General features: G+C 44.1%; 1 non-coding gene across 1 annotated transcript; it reads left to right on the top strand.

Moving 5' to 3' along the window:
- Positions 1-16,266: 16,266 nt before the first annotated feature.
- On the top strand, positions 16,267-16,350 carry TRNAQ-UUG. Its single transcript has one exon. It is a non-coding gene; the product is annotated as a tRNA-Gln (tRNA).
- The last annotated feature ends 810 nt before the right edge of the window (positions 16,351-17,160 follow it).

Here is a 17,160-nt window from a genome sequence, read left to right as displayed (position 1 = left end):
CCCACAACCCCTCCCATAACCCTCAGTTTGTTCTCCATATTGATGAGTCTCTTCTGTTTTGTCCCCCTCCCTGTTTGTATATTACTTTTGTTTCCCTTCCCTTATGTTCATCTGTTTTGTCTCTTAAAGTCCTCATACGAGTGAAGTCATATGATGTTTGTCTTTCTCTGACTAATTTCACTTAGCATAATACCCTCCAGTTCCATCCACGTAGTTGCAAATGGCAAGATTTCATTCTTTTTGATTGGTGACTAATACTCCATTGTATGTATGTATATATATATATATACCACATCTTCTTTATCCATTCATCCATCGATGGACATTTGGGCTCTTTCCACGCTTTGGCTATTGTTGATAGTGCTGCTGTAAACATGGGGGTGCATGTGTCCCTTCGAAACAGCACACCTGTATCCCTTGGATAAATGCCTAGTAGTGCAATTGCTGGGTTGTAGGGTAGTTCTATTTTTAGTTTTTTGAGGAACCTCCATCCTGTTTTCCAGAGTGGCTGCACCAGCTTGCATTCCCATCGTTTTTGTTTATTTTTTAAATGTTTTTTTAAATTTATTTTTGAGAGAGAGAGAGAGAGATAGAGTGCAAGCAGGGGAAGGGGAGAGAGTGAGGGAGACACAGCATCCAAAGCAGGCTCCAGGCTCCGAGCTGACAGCACAGAGCCCGCTGTGGAGCTCAGACTCACAAACCGTGAGATCATGATCTGAGTTGAAGACGGACGTTTAACTGACTGAGCCGGGCAGGCACCCCTCACGTTCTCTCCTCTTATCGAAACTTTCAAAGTAACGGTCTCTGTTACTCTGAGGAGCAGCCGGGCTTGATGAGTGGAGACAGCTGCACCGGTGGCACCGTCTTGTCTGTCTGTCCAGTTTTCTTAACCAGCTTCATAGATTGTCGCCTTACTGGAAAATTTCCCCATTGCCGGCTCCCCGTACTCTTGGGTACATCTGAAATATCAGAGACTTCCTCTTTCTTGCCTGTAGAGGGATATGAATATATTTAATTAAGATAAGACGAGCTTACAAAAAAGATAAAACGGTCTTAGCTCAGCGATTGATATGTAAAGCTGCCAACAGCAACCTTGCCACGCCGCTGTCACTGTTGACCTCTTACGAGCATTGGACCTGATTCCGCCCGGCTGAATACCTGCAAAGTCATTCCGTTTGGGCTGCCTCCATGTCTCAATACGCTCTCCTGACGTTAGGCCTGCCGTTCCTCTCTGGTGGTTCTTCATTCCACCCAGCTGGGTCTCAGAGGCCACACCGAAACCTGCCACCGTCCCAGCTGGGACTCTGGCTTCCCGGGGCGGAAGCCAAGACTCCTAAGCTGGAGACTGACCACTTCTTTATTTCTCCGCCCGGACTCACACCCTTTCGATGGGAGTCACCGTCTTGTACTTACACGTTATTTTCCGATGTATTTTTCTCAGTTCCTTTTCTCTGCGGAAGGAAGAGTCATCGCTTCTAGCCTTCTTTCTTTGCATCCGTAAGTAGATTCTTGGGTATGTATGTCTGACGACATCGTTGCTGCAACTTGATGGTTCAGTGTCCTGATCACCAACTGGCACGTCACAGCCTCTAGTTACCTGTGCAGAAACGTCAGATTCATTCTAGGTAATTTCATATCCCTACTCCCCAACCCGTCCAGTCAGTGTCCGTGACAGTGCCACTTGTCCCCTTCTTTTCTATTCAGATTGCCGCTGCCTTCCTTCAGACACATCTCCGTCCAGACTAACCGCTGTCCCTGTCTTTAGTCTCTTATCTCCTTAGACAAATCGTCACGCTGTTTGTAGAATTGTCTATAAAGCAAAGGTTTATAAAGCAGACCTCGAATTGTGTTTCTCAAAATTTGTTAACGAACCCCAATTTCCTTCCTTCCAATTTCCTTCCATCTGGATCCCAGACCCCCTTTTCAGTTTCAAATCCAAATTTACCCTTTGACTGTTAAATTCGAGCCTTACAAAATATTTACCCTCTGTGGACCTTAAACACTTTTCTGCCTCAGCATTTCAGTTTAGACCGTTCCCTCTGCCTCGATGGCCACGTGCCCCATTTGGTTTCTTGCAGGCTGACATTCAGGGCTAGGGCCTCTTGATTCAGAATTAATCATTTCCCTTTCTGTATTCAGAGTGCAATCCTTCTACCTAGATTTAACATTTACTTCATTATGTCTCATAGAATATTTATTTCATTATGTCTCCTTAATCCACATGTCTTCTAGACACATAAGCCCCTAGAGGGCAGAGGTCATCTCTGTACCCCCGAAAGTGCACAGAACAATGACTGGTACGTTAAATACGCCCAAGAAATGTTTATTACGTTTAATCAGATAACATGTAACATTTTCTACTCGATTTGAAAATGTAAAGGGTTCTTTTTTTTTTTTTTTTTTTACCTGAATCGGTGCCAAAATGTGTTCAATTGTGTGAATTGCTAGTGTGTCTAGTCTGAGAATAGAGCTTCTGGCAAGATTTTTCTGCAGGATCAAATTTCCTTCTCCGAATCAAAAAGCTCTCTCTTGCTCTCATTGGTTTCGAAGCACTTGGGGTCATCTATAAGGATCTGTATATTTTCAACATTAATAATATCCTGACACCCGATGGCAGTGCTGGAGTAGGATCTCTTTTAGACTGATGGACTGTGAACGATTCAGTTAAGCTACTCCTGTGCCAGAAAATAACGAATAGCAAATCCATTACCAAGCAGCATGCCCTGATTTCAGAAGTTTAAGAAATTGAAACAAAGAGGAATTTGGAGCCAGAGAACTGAATCGTAATGAAAGAAAATGCAACATCTCAGGCATCTCACCATATGATTGAGAGAGAGAGAATGCATTTAACATCACATTCCTGAAGTCACAGAAATAGATTTTCAAATTTAAGTCATGCAATTTTAACCACAGGTGGGGATGTGTACTAATTCCAATAGAGCAAAATCAAACCAAACCCACAGCATACATAAAGTGTTAGTTTCCTCCTTATGTATTTATGCTGATATAAATGGATCATATCAGAATTGCCATGTTTTAGTTCTTTAAAATGCAGACCTGCCTTTTGCCTTTAATAGAGAAACACAGTTGTTAACGGATACATTTAAAGAAACTTGACTCATATTTTTAGAAAAAAAAAAATATCGGAGTCTCTAAAGCATTTGAATAGATTAACTCAGTGCATATTTATGGAGCTTTGTTTTAACAACACCTAACATTTCCATAGATTGCCAGTTGCCAGACCTCTTTTGCATTTATCATTCCATTTGAGCCTCAAAATAGCCCTGTGAGAAAGTATTATTATCCCTGTTTTCCAGTGAGCTCATTGAAGATGAAAGAATCAAAATGATTCTTCTAAGCTATTAAATGGGAATGGAAGTGATATATTGTAACTGATAGTCCTATGTTATTTGTGGTTCCATCTGCTCTGCTTAGCTTCATACGAGGTTTCTGGTTCTGTGTTAGGCACTGAGCACTAGGACAAAGGTGGAGCACAAAGGACACTTGCCTTCCAGTAGCTTGTATTTGTTTCACTTGATAAAATATATTCAATTGATTGGTATTTGGGAATGTACAAATGAGTAACTGTGGGTAGAAACGAGTGGGTTGGTACGGATATGGGGTAATTACCTAGCTACTTTTCATTGGCTTGTCTTAAATCTTCTTAAATCTTGTCTTAAACTGGATAATCATTTGGTTATTCAAAAAATAAAGCAGGACAAATGCACATGGGCCAGGCTAAGAATAAGGGTCTTTTAGAAGTTATTAAAGGACGTAAGTAGGCGTACCCTAACCTAATTCTGACCATTTCTGATCTGCATCCCATTCGTGCTCCATACCGAAGCCCCACTCCTGCCACCTTCAGCTCCAGGCACCGGCCCATCTCTTAACTCATCCGTGTCTCACTATGTGTGAACATTGGAGCCGGCAATAGAAGAGTTTGCATTTGTGTAATCCATGTATTTGCTTATTTTTTATAAAGTTAAAACAGATTTGCCAGAACCAACTTAAAAATGCCTGTGGCAGGAGCACCTGGGTGGCTCAGTCGGTTAAGCGTCCGACTTTGGCTCAGGTCACGATCCTACGGTTTGTGAATTTGAGCCCCGTGTTGGGCTCTGTGCTGACAGCTCGGAGCCTGGAGCCTGCTTCGGATTCTGTCTCCCTCTCTCTCTCTCTCTCTGTGCCTCCATCGCTCATGTTCTGTCTCTCAAAAATAAGTAAATGTTAAAAAAAAATAAAAAAAAAATACCTGTGGCAAAGGGATTGAAAAAAAATACTTGTGTCATCAAGGGGTGCCTGAGTGGCTCAGTCGGTCAGTCAAGTGTCTGATTCTTGACCTCGGCTCAGGTCATGACTTCACGGTTCATGGGTTCGAGCCCTGCATCAGGCTCCTCGCTGACACTGTGGAGCCTGCTTGGGATACTCTCTCTCCCTCTCTCTCTCTGCCCCTGCCCCACTCACACACACACACTCTCTCTCTCTCTCTCTCTGTCTCTCAATAAATAAATAAATAAATAAGTAAGTAAAATTAATTCATCACATGAAGTTGGCTGTGTCCAAATGGTAAGCAGCCGTATACTTGTAATTGCTCTGTAAACAAGTGATCCCCAAACTTAGCAACTTAAACACACAGATACTTATTAGCCCACAGTTTCTGTCAGTGAGGAATCTGGGCATCGCTTAGCTGAGTGCTTCTGGCACAGGGGATCTCATGAGGTTGCACTTAAGCTCTCTTCTGGGATGCGGGTATTTCCGGGCTTGACTGAAGCTGGTAGATTCACTTCCCAAGTGGCTCAGTCACATGGCTGTTGGCAGGAGGCCTCAGTTCCTTACAACCCGCACCACTCGAATGCCTTCACAATATGACATTGGCCTTCCCCAGAGCAAGTGATCGTAAGAAGGAGAGTGAAAGCAAGGCAGGCAGATAGCACATACTTGTATCGCGTTCTACTGACCACTCACAACAGTGCTGGGTAATATGGGAGGGGCTGATCACTCACAGCCATGCTGGACGGTATGGGAGGGCATAAGGCCACGTTGTGAGTATCGAAGGGGGAGGATCACTGGGGTATCTTTGAAGCTGGCTATCACCAGGGACCATGTGCTCTCAAAAGCATGGAACAATAGGCCTGACCTTAGAGACCCTAACACTCTGATACCGCAAAAGTTTGGGTGAGGGGGAGTAGGAAGCCTTTTTGAGAACATCTAAACCTTGTCCTTCAGTTTGATGCTGAATCCTTCAATGAACTTTGAAACTGTTACCACAGATCAGGGATCAGCAAACTACAGTCTGTGGGTCAGATTTGCTCTGCAGCTGGTTTTCATGTGGTCCGTTAGCTAAAAGTGGTTTTTTTTTTTTTTTTTTAACGGTTGGAAAAGGCTAGAAAATAAGTGTGTACGTTGATGCATATGGCAGAGACCATATGTAGCCTGCAAAATTTAAAATATTTGCTAAGTGGCCCTTCAAAATGGCCATTTCTGTCACAGATCGTCAAAATGTATATTAAAACATCCAATGGAAAGTAGACATTTGGGGCACCTGGGTGGCTCAGTTGAGCATCTGACTTGATTTTGGCTCAGGTCATGGTCTCATGGTTTGTGAGACTGAATCCCGCTCAGGGCTCTGGGCTGACAGCATGGAGCCTGCTGGGGATTCTGTGTTTCTGTTTCTCTCTCTCGCCTTCCCCCGCTTGCTCTCTCGCTCTCTCTCTTGCCTGCGTGCTCTCTCTCAAAAATAAACAAATAGAAATTTAAACTTTGCTACATTGTCTGGTAGGAGATATGTACATGGTCCAAGAAGGGTCTTTCTCCCCAGCTAGAAGGTTAGATCACCATGGGATCCTAGGCCCTTCATTTTTCCACTTAAAGTAATTATAACTAAAATTAAGTATTTTGATCTCCGTATTCCAGCATATATCTCAGATCGCCAAACATCAGTCTCAGATGTACAGAAGAAAAAGAAAAAGATTCCATGGTGAAATATGTTTTAGAAGCACTGTGTGTCATCGTATCCTGTTTTTGGTGGTTCAGAACTTGCTTGAGGAATGCTCTGAGATTTCCTTCAGTAATTCATATATGACTACTTAACCCAACATCTGCACATCCAGGTTTCCATGGGCCACTTTTATTTACACATTAACATCTACTGACACCATGCGTGTAACTGGTGAATACCTTCCCTGCTGCCCCGATTCAGGGTACTCTTAAGAGGCTTAGTTCAAACATTGTTCTTGCTAGTGTACGTGTGGGAGCCCCTTGCCATCATCGTTCCAAATGTCCAGAAGTCTCCTTTGGGCTTGCAAGGATCCCAGAGGCATTGTCTTGAGATGGCTTCACAGGGAAGCTGGCTATGTGGGCTGAGCCAGGACTCCTGGGACAGCCTCAGACTCCCTGTCCGCCCTGTCCATAGGAGATGGTGCTGTTGGGGACACTAAGTCCTTAGTGAGTCAAGTTCCCATTCGTGTAACTAACGGAGAGTTGACTGGCATATCTCTTAAAAGTGGGATAGTAGGTTGATCAAACCTCTCACTCACCTTGTCCTCCTGGACATTTGAAAACCGCTGCTTTGTTGCAAGCTCACATTCCCATTTTCAGGCCATTTTCCTTTTCTTGTGAATGGGACGGGGATCTATAGCTTAATAACATCTCAGCTGATTCAGATGTAGTTAGATTCCTGACCAGCATGTGACAACACATGGTTTTCAACAGACGTCTTCATTAACAACTCCAGTTTCTGCGGATTTACAGCATTCAGTTCAGTGTTTGGCTTTTTTCAGTTGTAATACACATAATAGTGCCATTTACGTGCACGACCCATTCTCCTAATAAAGGAAGTTTACTGGATTGCAAGTGCATAAGCGTGCTGATATTGTAGGGATAACATGAATCTACTCTAATTCGTAGAAAAATGGAAACCGTTCTCCAAACTTGAATGCTGTGGTGCTTTGGTAGCATTCAGGAATTGGGGGAAAGCCGCACCTGAACATCCCTTCCCATTGGCATATTCAGTGACTTGACCACGGGAGGGGGGATCCGTCCCACAGAAGTAAACAAATTCTACCTGGGAGGAAATTTAAAAACACCTGTCAGCACACCACTGAGAATCCTGTCAAGATTCTTGTGTGGTGACACAGGGGTATGTTAGGACACGGAGGCCGAGAAGGCATGCTTTGTTCTGTTTCGCTTTTGTTTTGTTGTTGTTGTTTGTATTTTGTGTTCTTAAGTTTGTTTATTTTGAGAGATCGCGCGTGAGCACAAGCGGGGGACGGGAGACAGAGAAGGAGAGACACAATCCCAAGCAGGCTCTGCGCCCTCAGCACAGAGCCTGATGCAGGGCTTGAGGGGTTGCGGGCCTTGAACTCACAAACCGGGAGATCACAGCCTGAGCCGAGATCAAGAGTCAGATGCTTACCGACTGCCACCCGGGCGCCCCTGTTTCGGTTTTGTTTTTGCGGTACTGTGGCAGATGAACAATCACACCGACCTTGGTACACATTCTGCTGTTTGCCTGAGCTTTGTGATGCATTGGAATTTATTCACATTGACCATATAAAATGTGCACAATAACATGAATCCTTGCGATGCCTCTGTGGGTACTGTGGATAACTTACCCCAATTACATTACACAGTTTGCGACACATGGTGAGCACTTAAATGCACAGTGGCTATTGTTATTTTTCTCTCTACCAAAGGAGTAATAATGTCAGTTCAAGCCTAAGCTGGGCTTTGGTGTCTAGGTCTCTGCTGAAAGGTCCTCAGCGCTCCCCTCGCTGTCCTGCATCTGTCCACGTAGTCCGAGCCGCTGACTCGAAGTGCCGTGCCCGCATATTCTCAGATCATCCGCTTGCTCCCGTGGGGTCTAGAATGAGGAGTGAAAGTAGGAATAAAAGTCATTTCAGGGCGATAAGCTCCACTGGCTTGGCTACTCCTTCAGAATGCTAACCTGCTCCTGCCACACGCAAGTTCTCATGGTAGAAATGTACATGGGAGAACAGAAACAGACAAAGCACTTGAAATATGCTGAAGAGGCATATTTTCAAACATCTCGGCTCTCTTGGGAAGGTTTCACATTACATATTTACAGATCCTCCGGTCATGAGCTGACCTTGGACACCTTGACAACCCACGGCAGAATTTTCAATTGTTCTTGTTGTTTTTTGTCTCTTTTTAACCACAAGCTGTATCCTTGACCCACCTCCACTGGCTGACCCACAGGTATTTGCTGTTGACTGGAACAAGAATTAATTCTGTTCCATTCAATAGGCATTTGCTAAGCGCCTGTGTGCATTTTTAACTTCCAATTTCCTTTTTGGAAAATGCAAATAAATTATTTTAGGCTTCAGGGGGATTATTTGAGATGTAATTGTTATTTTCCAGCCTAGCTGTGCTGCTATTTATTTTTACATAACTATATAAACACAGGTGTGTATTTGCTGATATTTTGCTTATTTGGATGAGAAAATAGGAATCATTTCCAAAATAGCAGTGTTACAAGCTCTTGGGACCAGGAACTGGGTCTTAGTCACCTTTCTATTTCCTCATAACTGAGCAGAGGGCCTCGTACAAGGTGCTCAGTAAATGTCTGTTGCATTGAATCAGTCTCTGTACCTGGTGTCCTCAGTGAAGATCCTTTCTCCTTTCTTAAGTGTTTATATATTTATTTTGACAGAGAGAGAGAGAGAGAGCACAAGCAGGAGAGGGGCAGAGAGAGAGAGAGAGAGAGAGAGGGACAGAGAATCCCAAGCAGGTTCTGCCTTCTTAGTGCAGACCCTGACGTGGGGCTTGAACTCCTGAACTGTGAGCTCATGACCTGAGCTGAGATCGAGTCAACGCTTATCTGACTGAGCCACCCAGGCGCCCCGACAAGATGCTCTCTTTACATCGAAACCCATCATCTAATGTCCTCAATGCACTGTCATCACTTGAAACACAGTGAAACTTCATGTTGAGGCTCTTGAGTATTTCACAATGTTATTAGATGGTAAAGTATATACTGTTGGAGGTGTTTAGGACTTGCCTGGATCCTCACATCTGTACACCACTATTACAGGCAGATGAGCTGTCTCCTTACCTGATTCTGGCCCTGAACATGAAGCATATTAGAACATCTACTTTGGGAAAGGTTGCCTCAGTATATTCGTCATGGTCATTCTTGTTAATGCCTTCAGCTTTCCGCTCAGACTCTATCTGGGTTAGACTTTTAATTAGTTGTTCTCTGAGTTCCTCTGGCATGGGTCCCCCTCCCTTTCTCTCTTTCTCCCTTTCTCCCTTTCTCCCTTTCTCCCAACCTTCCTTGCACAGACTATTTGGAACACTACTGTCTGTGTCCAGGACTTGTGTGAAACACTGGGGGTTCAGGACACATAACAGACTTGACCTTTTGCAGGAGCAACCAGTCTAAAAGAAAAAAAGGTAATAATAAGTAACTGCAGTGTAATATTTTGCTACTTGCCGAAGTGCTTTCCCAGGAAGGTGAACATGTTGGGCAAGCATTGGTGTTATTAGACTTGGGCACGTGTGTCAGTATGAGTTTTCCAAGGCTGCCGTAACAAAGTAGCACAGCCCGGGTGCTTTAGACAAGACAAATGCATTGCCTCACCATTCAGGAGGCTAAAAGTCCAAGATCAGGGTGCTGGCAGGGTGGGTTTCTTCCAAGGCCTCCCTCCTTGGCCTGTAAATTGCTTTCTTCTTCCAACTATCTTCGGATGTTCTTCTCGTGTCTTTCTGTGTCCTAATCTGTTTTTTTTTTTTTTGTATAAAGAAACCAGTCATATTGGGCAAATGCCCCTCTAGTGACCTCATTTTCATGAATTATCTCCTTAGAGGCCCTATCTCCAAATAGTCACATTCTGAGATCCTGGAAGTTAGGATTTGAACATACGAAGTTTGGGAAGACACAGTTGAGCCCATAACGGCACGCAGAAAATGTGGCACCTGATAAATTACATAACCCGCCAAGGTATCCTGTAAGTAAGGGATAGAAGTAGGATATAATCTAATGTATATATGGTTCTAGAATTCAGATTCTTCCCACACCACTGTGCTGCCTTTTCCAAGTTCCTGTACCAAAACTGCTGAAATTGGATCTTGCTCCTTATACACTGTCACTTTCTTTTTGACAGGGTGCTTTTCGTTCTGGTGTTTTCTAGGGCTTGATTTTCTGAACCCATCAGAATCTGACTTTGCCCATCCGCTTACAAGCTTAAATGATGCCCCCCTTTGCTCTATTGGTAATGATCTTCCTCTGTTGCACGTCGGGCACTTAACATGCCTTCCCTGAAGGAACTGACCTTGTGAGCGTACATTCTTCTTCGCGACCTCAGGATCCATCCGATCGCTCTGATGTAATTGGGCTGCCACCCAAGTTCCGGTTCCGACAGCCAGACACTCTGGTGTCCGATACCTGGACGCTCTGTCTCCTACACCTTAATGCAGTTCCATTTTGCTTTTAAAATGTTTTTAATGTTTGTTTATTTTTGACAGAGTGCGAGGGGGGGGGGCGGGGCAGAGAGCGAGGGACACCTAGAATCCCAAGCAGGATCCGCTCCGTCAGCGCAAATCCCGATGCAGGAATGCAGGACTTGAACTCCTGATCCTCAAGATCATGACCTGAGCGAAAGTCAGACGCTCAGCTGACTTGAGCCACCCAGGCGTCCCTCCATTTTGCTTTTTCAAATCTGGCAAAAACCCGCCTGGAAAAAGCTTCAGAAAGAATATTCCCAGTTGTTAATTTAGTGAGAGTGAAGTTATGTTAGCTCATTGAAATTTAATTGCTAATGGGTTATAAGATCTTAGGAACTACAGGCCCAGCATCTGTCTCTTTTTAGTGTCTCAATTATCACCACAATAATTTAATGGCATCCTGTTGAAGAAGCATCGTTGACATGCTAATGAATGGCACCCTGCTCATTTCCATGAACTTCACATTCCCTAGGTGATCATTTAAACCAGGCAATTTAGATTTGTATCATTACAAGGCCACACAGACTGACTTAAAGGTTGACCAAAATTATGTATATATATATAAAAAAACACACACACTTAACACTAAATTGCAAATGCCTTAAACTGTAGTCACTTATAATTTTATAAGTGTGCACAAAACCGGGACAAGCCATGAGCATCTTGGTATCTGCTTTATTATCTAATTTAATTGTGACCTACTGCACTTCAGTTCTTCCGCTTGGAGGTTTTATCAGGTCTAATGACTGGCGCCATGTGTATTCTTTCGCTTTTCTCATTGTTTATTTTCTGTATGTTTCATTTTAATTTTTTCGGGTTACGCTAAATTACGTGATGTTTATATTCAGTTTGCGTCATTTAATCCACATGCGATTACACGACACGCCGACTTTGTCTGGATTGAGCACTGAGTAGTAACAGCCTAAATTTCTAGCCACCTCACAGCCTTTCTAGAAGGAGGGAAGATCTAAATAAATATCTAAATAGATTTAACGTTCACTTCGCTACTTCCAATAGCATAGAAGCAGTTGCAATTTAAATTGAGATTTGTAACTGGCTGAAGAATGCACAAAAGTCATTTTTTTTCCAGATTTTTACTTGACGTATTTAATGAACGTTAAAAAAAAAAAACCCCAAAATGGAGATGATTTGCTTAGAGAAAGCACTAAGCATCTTTTTTCTTTTTTTAGCACAGTTGTCCACCTAAGTTGCCAGTGGAATTAATTTAGCGTGGAGTTTTTAAAAGCCTTTGCAGAATAGAGATTTATGCAGTCAAAAGAGAAGAGAACAAAAAAGAACAAGCCCCAGACTGAGGGAGTGAGGTTGGAAATAAAGAAGCATTTCTCGATAGTGAAGTTCACTTAATTCTGGCAGAAATTGCTAAAGGTTTGGGAATTTCCTGCCCTGCGGACCTTGAAAGAGAAGATAAATACTAATTTGTGTGGAAATATTTCCATGACATCCTGTCTGAATTTGGTCAATTAGTCTCCTTGTGATGGGGCGCAGTTGCTGAAATGGTAAACAAGAGAAAAGTGCCACCGCCGGGGGGTGGGGGGGGGGTGTTTCGACCTTAATCAGCGAGCCTAACCTGAGCTGTGTGCGGACCACGTTTCCCTGTGGCGCCGTGGGCTGAAGGCTGTGTACCCCGGCGACTTAGACTCACCATGTGAAGAACACGAACCTTCTTATCTGGAGTGCATCCAATCTGAAGAAAATCCATTTCTTCTGACTCTCCCAGGCAATGTAAAGTAAGAGGCAGGCAATTATCTGGAGAGATTTGGAGAGTTCATGAAGAACCCCGAGCTGCTTCTCCTCCGTGGGTGACAGAGGAGGGGACTTCCTGTGGTCCAGCCCTCCCGGAACCCCCAGGTCGGTGTGTCACAGCCGAATATCGCAGGGCAGTCCCAGCGGCCGGCCCTCAGAGACAGAACGGACAGGGGAGGCCACTAGCCTCACAGGTAGCGGCTCGAGGCCCTGCGCCCCCCATGTGATGGCCGCTCCGAGGACAGCGCAGCCTTCCCAGACACAGCTGTCCCCTGTTCCCTCCTTCCCGGGACAAACAAACTTGAATTCATTCTTCCTGGGCCTGGTGAAGAGAGGGCAGCGAGTCCCTTGGCTGCGGTAGAGAAATTCGATACATGCCGGGGGCACGTGGGTGGCTCAGTCGGTTAAGCATCCGACTTTGGCTCAGGTCATGATCTCACAGTTCGTGAGTTCGAGCCCCGCGTCGGGCTCTGTGCCGACAGCTCAGAGCCTGGAGCCTGCTTCCCATTCTGTGTCTCCCTCTCTCTGCTTCTCACCTGCTCATGCTCTGTCTCTCTCTGTCTCTCTGTCTCTCTCTCTCAAGAATAAATAAAACATTAAAAAAAAAACTTAAAAGAATATGATATATGCCAAAGCATTATACTGGAAGTTCAAAATAAAAATTAGAGACCAGGAAAGCAGTTGTCAGCAAAATAGACTTTACCAAAAATTACCTCTTGGCTACAGAGAAATGATATCAATGTTAAGTACAAAGAATTATATATGTAACTGAGCTTACCTGACATACATATGATTCGGGAATACCAGTGATGGCCGTTAAAAACAAGTGCTTATTGGAACACCCGGGGGGCTCTGTTGGTTAGGCATCTGACTTTGGCTCAGGTGGTGATCTCACAGTTCGTGAGTTCGAACCCCGCGTCGGGCTCTGTGCGGACAGCTCAGAGCCTGGAGCCTGCTTTGAATTCTGTGTCTCCCTCTCCCTCTGCCCCTCCCCTGCTCGTGCTCTGTCTCTCTCTCTCTCTCTCTCTCTCTCTCTCTCTCTCTCAAAAATAAATAAAAGATTAAAAAAAATTAAAAACAGTGCTTCTTAAGTACTTAATCTATTTAAAGAAGTAAATACTATTCATCTACTATATATAAGGTAACATACAGTGTGCTGTTAGGGCCGTGGAGGCCAAGTTTCTATTCTCAAGGGATTTATGATTTGGCGGGGGTCTAAAGGAAGCAGCATTCTTTGAAATTGAACTGCATGCCACATATCGTGCTAGTCCCCTTTCATCCATCATTTCATTGAATCCTTGCAATTAAATAATGTCTTCATGGACATGGACATGGCAGGGGAGTTTCGGGTGAAATGATTTTCCTGAAGTTACACTTTTGGTACCATTCCAGTTAAGATAGCATGCAGATGGCAAGTAAATACACAAGGGATAATGTGGCTGATATATTGGGAAAATAAAACAGAGGATTCTGCATTCCACCCCTTTTAACATAGTTAATTAGCTTGTTGATGCAGCTCTTAGCCCATCCAGGTGTGGTATTTTCTGGGCCCTTCTGACTGGGACTTGAGCTGGTCCCAATTTCCATCTCAAAAAACTTCCGCCTCCAGTTTTCCTAATCTCGTTCAATGACAACTCCTTTATTTCAGCTGATCACACAAGGATGCTTAGTTCTTCCTGACTCTTGTCATTTTTTTCTTTTTCTTGGTTTTTAAGTTTATTCATTTTGAGAGAGACAGAGCAAGTGGAGGAGGGGCAGAGAGAGAGGGAAAGAGAGAGAATCCCAAGCAGGCTCCACGCTGTCAGCGCAGCGCCTGATGTGGGGCTCGAAATCCCAAAATGGGAGATCGTGACCTGAGCAGAAACCCAAGAGTCAGATGCTTCACTGACTGAGCCACCCAGACACCCCCTGACTCTTTTGTCTTTCTTCCACCCAGGCGCCCCCTGACTCTTGTCTTTAGCACCACATATTCAGTCAATTAACAACTCATGTCAGTTTTACCCTCAAAATATATTTCAAGCGTGAGGTCTCTTACTCCTGCCAGCACTCTGTTCTAAGTCACTGCCGTCTCCTGTCTTTTCTCTGCTATTACCATTGTCACTTCTCAACACAGCTGCCTGAGTAATCTGCTAAAACATGTCATGCCATGTGTATTTTCTGCTCAAAACATTCCATTGGCACTGCATCTTATTCAGAGTCGAAGGCAAAGTTCCCAAGTTGTCCTTCAAGGCCACCCCACCATCTGGCCCTGCTCCCTTTGGGACTTCATTTCCTACCACTTCCCTGGCACTCACTCACTTCAAACCCCACTGCCCACCTTTCCATTCCTCATATACACCCAACATGTGCTTGCCTTGTGGTGTCAGGTTCTATTTCTCAGGAATACTTTAATTAATTTATTAATTAATTATCTATGTATCTATCTACCTGAGAGAGTGAGCAGGGAAGGGACGGGGAGGGGGGGGCGCAGGGAAGAGAATCTGAAGCGGGCTCTGTGCTGACAGCAGAGATCCAGACGTGGGGCTCAAACTCACAAACTGTGAGATCGTGACCTGGGCTGAAGCCAATGCTCAACAGACTGAGCCCCCCAGGGACCCCCCAGGAACACTCTTTCATCAAATATTCTCCTGGTTTTATTGTTTATATCTGCACAATACACAAATTGACACGATCTATTTGGAGGGAAGTATGTATGAGATGCCTTGAAATATGCATATTATGTGAACCATCAAGTTTCCTTCTAAGAATTCCTTCGAAGGAAAGAGCACATTGTAAATGTAAAGATTTATAGGCAGAGATACATAAGTAGTACAGTGTATTTGTGAATACTATGAAGATACAGGAAATAGAAGTGTCAAAACGATGGGGTTCTTTAAATAAATTTGACACCCTGATACCATGGGCTACTGTTCTTCCACTGAGAATCGTGTTGTAGGACAGAACTCGTTGAAAATATTCCAGCAGATTGCCATTTTATGAAATGACAAAAATATGCCTGAGCCCAATGAAGGGGCAGATCAGGCAGGTACCTCCTTAGGTATCAATAAAAATGGGACGCTAAGCGTCACTGGGAATATAATGAAACCGAGAAAAGCTTATTTATCAGAGCACCTTTCTGGAAGAGGAGAGAACAGATACTTGAATGTGGCAATTAGGGTGGGTCGGGAGTGGTGGGATCCCCAAGATCATGCTCCAGTACTAAAACATGGTTGTGAGGGGTGCCTGGGTGGCTCATTGGAGCGTTTGATCTCGGCTCAGGTCATGATCTCATGGTTCGTGACTTCAAGCCCCATATCTGGCTCACTGCTGTCGGCGCAGAGCCTGCCTCAGATCCTCTGTCCCTCTCTGTCTCTGCCCTTCCCACGCTTGCACTGTGTCCCAAAAATAAACATTATAAAAAACCATGGCTACAAAATTTCCTTTTAAGAAGGGTAGGCCCAATTAACTAGGACTTGTTTGTGGATCTGTGAAGTGTACAAGTTTGGGGCCCAAGTAGCACAAAAAGTAGATGAAGCCTGATCCCTGGCATTGAGATCCCCTTCTCTGATCTTTTACCGGATACTTAGACCCTCCCTTCTAAAGAAGTATAATGTGATGCAAAGGAGTCTCCGTAGTCTTTATGTGTACGTGTTCATTGATAACTCTTTAGGATTCTAGGGTTATCATTAGGCTTCGTTGTGCTTTTCAGGCGTGTTTCTTTGGTGTTTGATGCAGGCTAATTTGGTAAAGGGGAAGAAAACAATTAAGCAGAGGAAATATTGTAAATTTTATAAAGATAAATCTGAATCATGACAGAGTGTGCCAAGATAGATTGTTCCACAGCGTTTAAAGATGCAATGGAGGAAAATAGGGACAGAGAAGAAGTCTTTAGATTTGAGGGTGGAAGGTTGAGAGCAACCTTGAAAAGGCGGAGAGCTCAGTGGCAGAAACAAGCCTGCCATCCATTGAAGACTCGAAGAGAGAAAAATACTAATTTTAACAGAAAAATGAACAAATGAATTTCAAAGCAATATCGAGGATAAAACTGCCTTTTCTGGGGGCGCCTGGGTGGCTCAGTCGGTTGAGCGTCTGACTTTGGCTCAGGTCATGGTTTCGCGTGCGTGGGTTCGAGCCCCACGTCGGGCTCTGTGCTGACAGCTCAGTCTGGAGCCTGTTTCGGATTCTGTGTCTCCCTCTCTCTGACCCTCCCCTGTTCATGCTCTGTCTCTGTCTCAAAAATAAATAAATAAATAAATAAATAACGTTAAAAAATTAAAAAGAATAATTAACTTAATCGTCGAACCTCATAACAACCATATGAGGTCAGGCATTATTATCCACATTTTGCATATGACAAACTGAGTCAGAGATCTAATAACATGTCTAAGCTAATGCAGTTAGTAAGCGGTAGGGATAGGATTTAACGTCGGTGCTTTAAACAGTGTAAGTGCAGCCCTTAACCATTACGCAGAATTGCTTGTCCAATGTGGCTAGAATGAAGAGGGGTAATAGAGAAGAGAGTCTGGCCTTGGGAATACTGTGCACAGAGAAACCAGGACTGTCAGTAAAACGGTAAGCAGAAGCAGGATCCTGTGGGAACGAGAATGTAAAACAGAGTGCGAATGTCTTAATGCCAGAGTGACTTGTGAGAAAGGAGCATTTTCGGAATGGGATGTTCACTAGGCTGGTGTCGGACCCAGGGAAGAGGAAATGCGTGGGGATTTCGAAGAAAAAAACCCACCAGGCAATTCCGCAGAGTGATGACTTGCTTGCCAGGCAAGACAGAAGGTAAAGGTCATCTCGTGCAGAGATTCCGGGCTGGCATTTTGTAGGACCGAGAACACTAATTAAAAATGGGCTGAGAGGTACTGACAGGCTTTTGACGAACTAGAGGGGAGAAGTTAAGTACAGTGTCCATTGTAGTATGCTTATATACCCTCAAAACTGAGATCTGGC

This window comes from Leopardus geoffroyi, chromosome X, assembly GCF_018350155.1.
Source record: "Leopardus geoffroyi isolate Oge1 chromosome X, O.geoffroyi_Oge1_pat1.0, whole genome shotgun sequence".
Taxonomy (NCBI): domain Eukaryota; kingdom Metazoa; phylum Chordata; class Mammalia; order Carnivora; family Felidae; genus Leopardus; species Leopardus geoffroyi.
This window is presented reverse-complemented; position numbering and strand designations above follow the sequence as displayed.